A 6,595-nucleotide genomic window follows, 5' to 3' on the forward strand; every position below is an offset into this window, starting at 1 on the left:
GCAGGCTTGGCCCATAAAGCTGCCTTGTGCCTCCCTTTCTCTTTCTCCTTTACCGGCCCCATGGGAGGCCACCTGCTGGAGGAGGAGGAGCCACAGATGGAGGGAGGCGGGGCCCATGAAGGACTGAACAAGAAGACAAAGTCCCCTGCCTGCACCTCAGGACCAGGTTTCGGCCTTTATTGGAGTGAAAGACACATTTTGTGTTGCTACGCCACTGAGTCTGGGGAGGGGGTTGACTACTGTGTGTTTCAGTTGGCTTTTCACCACTGTGACTAAAGGACCCCACCAGACCGATTGCAGAGCAGGAAAAGTTTATTTGGGGGCTCACGGTTTCAGAGGTCTCAGTCCACAGACAGCAGGCTCCACTCCTCAGGGTTGGAGGGGAGGCAGGACATCATGGAGGAAGAGTGTGGTGGAGGGAAGCAGCTCACATGGTGATCAGGAAGCAGAGAGAGACTCCACTCTCCAGAGACAAATAGAGACCCCAAAGCCACGCCCCAATGCCCCCTCCTCCAGCCACACCCGCCTGCCTCCAGCCACCACCCAGTTAATCCATCAGGGATCCATTCACTGGTTGGGTTAAGGCTCTCACCACCCAGTCATGTCTCCTCTGAACCTTCTTGCACTGTCTCACAGGTGAGCTTTTGGGGGACACCTCACATCCAACCAGAACACCATGACAGTATCTAGTATTCCCTTAACTAGTTCAGTCATGAGCTGGGTCCCCCAACAGGCAGTTGAGTGGTGGTCACTCGGCCTCTGTACCCACAGCTGGCCCATCTGCACAGTCAAGCACAGATGCTTGGCACGTGCAGACAAATTGCAGCAGTTGCCTCCGTACTGAGCATGTACACACTCCGTTCCCTCGTCCCTATTCCATAATCTGTGCAACACAACAGCTCTTTCCAAGCTACTTCACATCATATTTGCATGGTATGAAGGGTTCTAAGCGATGGGGAGATAGTTGAAAGTCTCTGGGAGAAAGTGCAGGGTTATATGCACATACAATGCCGTTTCACACCGAGGTCAGGAGCACCCTTGAATTTGGGCATCTGTGCAGGATCCTAGAACTAACTGTCCTTGCATACAGGAGGGACACCAGTCCTTTCTGGAGGTAGATAATGAGGCCAGGGCAGGTGGGGCAGGCTGGGCTGAGCCTAGGTCCCCCCTCCGCCACTTCCTGTCTGGGCTGTTCTCCCAGGGAGCTATTTAAAAAATCTTAAAAGTTGAGCTACCCATCATGGCTTGATCGCTGGCTTCTGAAGAGACGCTGGGAGAATCAGAAAGCTGGAAAGTAGGGCAAGGGTTCTTTGATTTCAGCTCCGTTTGATATTTTTGGCCTTGGCTAAGAATTTAGAGTTAAAAATTCCCCCTGGGAAGAGTTCTTCCTGCTCCGCCCCCCGGTCCCTTCCCCCTGTCCCTTCCCCCTGTCCCTTCTCCCTGTCCCTTCCCCCTGTCCCTTCTCCCTGTCTTATGAATGTGGAAGCTGGCAGCCTGGATATTCAAGGACAGCACTGCCACTTTTAGCTGTGTGACCTCAGCCAACTCGTTCTACCTTTCTGGGTCTCCATTTCCACATCTTTGCAATGAAGAGAAGACCACCTACCTTGCCAGGGCCTTGGGTGGGTTATAGATGGAGTGTCATCAGATAAGAGGGGACAGGAAGCCCTCGGAGCCAAGTATCTCCAGCTCTTAGGATTACTGCAACTTACAAGCGCTACATTCTCTCATTCCAAGTCTCTATTCAATCCTCCATTTTTTTGAGCACCTACTATGTGCTAAGCAGTGACCAAGAAGACAAAGTCCCTGTGCTCATAAAGCTTGTCTTCTGGCAGGTTGATAAATATATTCCAAGTAAACAGACCCATTAAAAAGTAGGAAATCTTAATAAATGCTATAAAGGAGCTGGGTGCAGGTGTGCATGCCTATAATCCCTGTGACCTGGGAGGCTGAGGTAGGAGGATTGCAATTTCGAGGCCAGCCTCAGCCGTTCAGCCAGACCCTCATCAGTTTAGCAAGACTCTGCCTCAAAATTTAAAAAAAAAAAAAAGGATTGAGGGGCATAGCTCAGTGGGTTCAATCTCCCCTGGGTTCAATCTCCAGTATCACAAGGAAAAAAGAGTGCTATAAAGGAAATAAATAGGTTGCTGAGACAGAGAATAGTGGGTGAGAGGAAGGTGAGGTACATGTTGCATAGGGCAATCAGAGAAGGGTTCCCTGAGGAGGTGACAAATTATAAGCCCTGAAGACTGAAAGGCAACCAGGTAACAGAAGAGCTGAAAGAGCACCCACCTGGGAAGGCAGCTGGTGCCAAGGTCTCTAGTAGTCAGGATCCTGGGTGGAGAGGCACGCAGGAGGCCAGGGTATGGCCGAGGGTGAATGGCCTCGTTTCAGGAGTGGCCACACCCTGCCTGGCAGGCCACGGTACAGAATGTGAATTTTTAAAATATATATGAGCAATGAGAAGTCGTCCATACATCTGGTGCTGGGGATGCCACCCAGGGCCTCGGGTGTGCCAGGCAAGTACTCGATCGCTGGCTGTGCCCCCAGCCCAGGAGACATTGAAACAGAGGTTTTAGAATTGCATGACACTGTGACAGCAACGGTTTTCACTGTGGTTCTCAGACCTGCAACATCACCTAGGAATTGGTGAGAAATGGCAATTCTCAGGCCCATCTGAGGCCTACAGAAACTCTGGGGAGTGGGCCTTGGCTGTCTCCTGGTATCTGGCCTTCCCAGGGCTGCAGCTTCTGGTGGTCGAGACCAGGAGCTCAGGGACAGTCAACGCCAGCTGCACAAAGGAATCACCCAGCAGGGGGCTGGGCTGGGGCTCAGTGGTAGAATAACTTGCCTGGCATGTGTGAGGCCCTGGGTTCAATTCTCAGCACCACGTAAAAATAAATTTTTTAAAAAAATTACCCATCATCTTCAATGAACGATGAGGGACTCCTGCCCCCACCCCACTTTCAAGACTGATGCAATAGTCAGGGATTAGCATCTGGCTGTTGGTAGTTCCTGAATGTTCCCCAGGATGGTCCAGAGCCAGAGTAACTAGAGCTCAGGTCCCTGTCTGAAGATGCAGCTGAGGAAGTTAACGCAGCCATGGTTTAGATACTAGGTGTCCCCCAAAACTCACGTGTGAGAGTGCAAGAGGGTTTAGAGGAGAAATGGCTGGATTATGAGGGTCTCAGCCCAATCAGTGATGGATCCCCTGATGGGATTAACTGGGTGGTGGCTGGAGGCAGGTGGGTGTGGCTGGAGGAGGGGGCATTGGGGGCGTGGCTTTGGGGTCTCTATTTGTCTCTGGAGAGTGGAGTCTCTCTCTGCTTCCTGATCACCATGTGAGCTGCTTCCCTCCACCACACTCTTCCTCCATGATGTCCTGCCTCCCCTCGAGCCCCGAGGGATGGAGCCTGCTGTCTATAGACCAAGATCTCTGAAACTGTGAGCCCCCAAATAAACTCTTCCTCCTCTACAATGGTGCTGGTTGGGTCTTTTAGTCACAGCAGCAAAAGGCTAACTAAAACTCCAACCTACATTAGGATGTCACAGAGAATAAGGAGGCACATGAACAGATTTTAAGTCTATTTAGGAGAAAAAAAAATAATCAATGGGACTTGTCGATTGCAGGATATGGGGGCGGGAAGGGAGATTCACGTTCAGCATCAGATGGGAGGTCATGCCAGCCATGAGAATCAAAGCCCTGTGCTTGTGGGTGGCCTGCAGCGGGGAGACCCTGAGAACCTGGGCCAGACTTGGAGAATGGGGACCCAACAGGCTCGTCCTCTCTCCGCCCAACAGAGCAGGCAGCAGTGAAGATGGCAGCAGAGTTAGCAGGTTCTAAGTCTCCCCTGAGGCTAAAAGGAGCTGAAATGCACGTGTAGGTCGAATCCTCAGGACGTTCCTGTTTTCTACCAAGTCACCCGAGTTACACGCTCAGGATGGGTCCCCTAGGGGAGAATGCGGGACCAAATGACGTACACAGGAGTGCCCAGCAGGGGGCGCGCCAGACCCGGAAATGTGCGCAGCCGAGCGAGGCAGATCCTTGCCTCTAAGCATCCAAGAGGGAAAGATTGACTCCGGAAACGATGATCCTGCACGCTTCACTAAGTGGCTACCTTTTGCCCATACTATGCCAAATGCACGTGTGTTTTCCCATTTAATCCTCATATGTCTTCAAATGGGTCCTGCGCCAAGTACAGTGGCACACACCTGTCATCCCAGTGACTCAAGAGGCTGAGGCAGGAGGATTGTGAGTTCAAAGCCAGCCTCAGCGACTTAGCGAGGTGCTAAGCAACTCAGTGAGACCCTGTCTCTAAATAAAATATAAAAAGGGCTGCGCAGGGCAGGCACAGTGGCACATGCCTATAATCCCAGCAGCTCCCAAGACTGAGACAGGAGGATCCGCAGTTCAAAGCCAGCCTCAACAATTCAGCGAGGCCCTAAGCAACTCAGTGAGACCCTGTCTCGAAATATAATATAAAATAGGGCTGGGGATGGGGCTCAGTGGTTGAGTGCCCCTGAGTTCAATCCTATGTATCCCTCCCCCCAAAAAATATGGGTGCTGTAAGCCCCCGCCCCCATACATACTCAGAGAAGTGAGCTGGCCACTGTCACTCATTCAGGCAGTGGCAGAAATGGATTTGGTCCTCTATCCTGTCTGACCCTAAAGCCTTGGGGTCACTTTTCCTGGCAGAAAGGACAGAATCCCCAACTTACCCATGGTGTGCTTTCTTATCCGTGGGGAGATGCTCTTGGATGGTGGCATCACCAGGCTGAGCCAAGGCTTTAAGGTCCAGTTCCCTTGACTTTGCCACTCACTTGCTGTGTGATGGTGAGAAAGTTACTTAGCCTCTCCATGCTGCTCATTTTTTCATCTCTAAAATAAGTTGAGATATGAGATAGCAAGGCTTTGGGGAGTGGTCTTACATAACTAACCTAGAACCTTCTTTTATGGCTCAGTGGAAAGGCTCAGTGAATGACAGCTTTTCTGCCTAGAATGCGTTCATAGGAGGTAGGGACCACTGTGAAAACCCAGAATTGTGCTGTCCCCTTATTCAGTTATAAGCTGAATAAGCTCTTATTTAGGTACCAGGAATTGAACCCAGGGGAGCTTAACCACTGAGCACCCCAGCCCTTTTAATATTTTATTTAGAGATGGGGTCTTGCTGAGTTGCTTAGAGCCTTGCTGAGGCTAGCCTCAAATTAGTGATCCTCCTGCCTCAGCCTCCCAGGATTCCAGGCTTGCTGCCCTTGCCCTGCTTCAAGCAAAAAAATTTTAAATACTTCTTTGCTACCCATAGAGGGGGCGGAGGGCAGGGGACAGAGAACAAATATGTCCTAGTTAATAGTGTACACTCAATAAAAATTCTCCTTATTCATTCACTGACTAAAGAAGTCTTCCTGTTTTATATCCCTGACTTCAGATTTTTTTTTTTTTTTGCAATTTTGCAAACCAGACAACCTCTTTGAAAGGTTTTTAAAGATTTAAAAGGTAAATATTATAATAATCAGACCCCAGGAGACGTGCGCCTCTGTGTTTCTCAGTTCCAAAATTCTCTCAGCAGAACTTTGGGCTCTGTGTGTAAGCGGTGGTCAGTTGGTAGAGCTCATGTATTGGGTAGGGGCTCTTCAGCTCCTGGAGGCTGGAGGCATGCATTTCTGTAGAGTCCAGTCTGCAGGGGGGGATGCTCATTTGTTTTAGCCTGAGGGTAACTTCTACTCTGACAGTATTGGGGCTAGTTTGCAAATTGTGTATGTGTGTGTGTGTGTGTGTGTATGAGTGTGTGTGTGCTGGGGATTGAACTCAGGGGCACTTGACCACTGAGCCACGTCCCCAGCCCTTTTTTATATTTTATTTAGAGACAGGGTCTCATTGAGCTGCTTAGGGCCTCACTAAGTTGCTGAGGCTGGCTTTGAACCCGAGATCCTCCTGCCTCAGCCTCCTGAGCTGCTGGGATCCCAGATGTGCACCTTCTATGCCCAGCCTGTGGCCTAGTTCTTATATTTTAGATGGAATGTACCCCACGGTTGCTTGTAAAGACTGATAAAAAGAAACTTAAAATTGCATTATTATTTTTAGTGTCCTCTGTGAAGTTCTGGGAATCCACAGTGCCACAGGCGGAGGCCTCAAGAGGCAGGAACATCTTTTCATACCCAGCTGTGGGCACAGCGGGAGGGAGAACTCACACCAACTCTCACAGGCTCAGGAGAGAGGAGAGTGTGGCTATGGAAGTCTATACATCTGTGGTTTTGTAGTGGATTTGATTTAGACGGCAGAGGAGGCATTTGAGAAACAGCAGTTTGCATGGAAATGTTGAGATCTGTGGCGACACATTCCCCATTTTTGTGTCTGATCCGTGGACAGTTGTCACAGGGGTAGACGATGTGATTTTCCACATCTGAGCCCCTGGGGATCAGGAGGAGGAGGGAGGGATGTGCAATTAACTGAGAAACCACTGACCGTGCCATCGACAGTTGGACGAATTTGCCTGATGCCTCATTTACTTCATTTTTAAAGATTTTCTCAGGAGTCCCCCAAAATAGCAATATGTGCACATTTGTCTTCTCATCTAATTTTGTCTTAATGATAGTT

This window comes from Marmota monax, unplaced genomic scaffold (genome assembly GCF_021218885.2).
Source record: "Marmota monax isolate L192 unplaced genomic scaffold, Marmota_monax_Labrador192_F-V1.1 WCK01_AAM20220418_F8-fsc00042, whole genome shotgun sequence".
NCBI classification, from domain to species: domain Eukaryota; kingdom Metazoa; phylum Chordata; class Mammalia; order Rodentia; family Sciuridae; genus Marmota; species Marmota monax.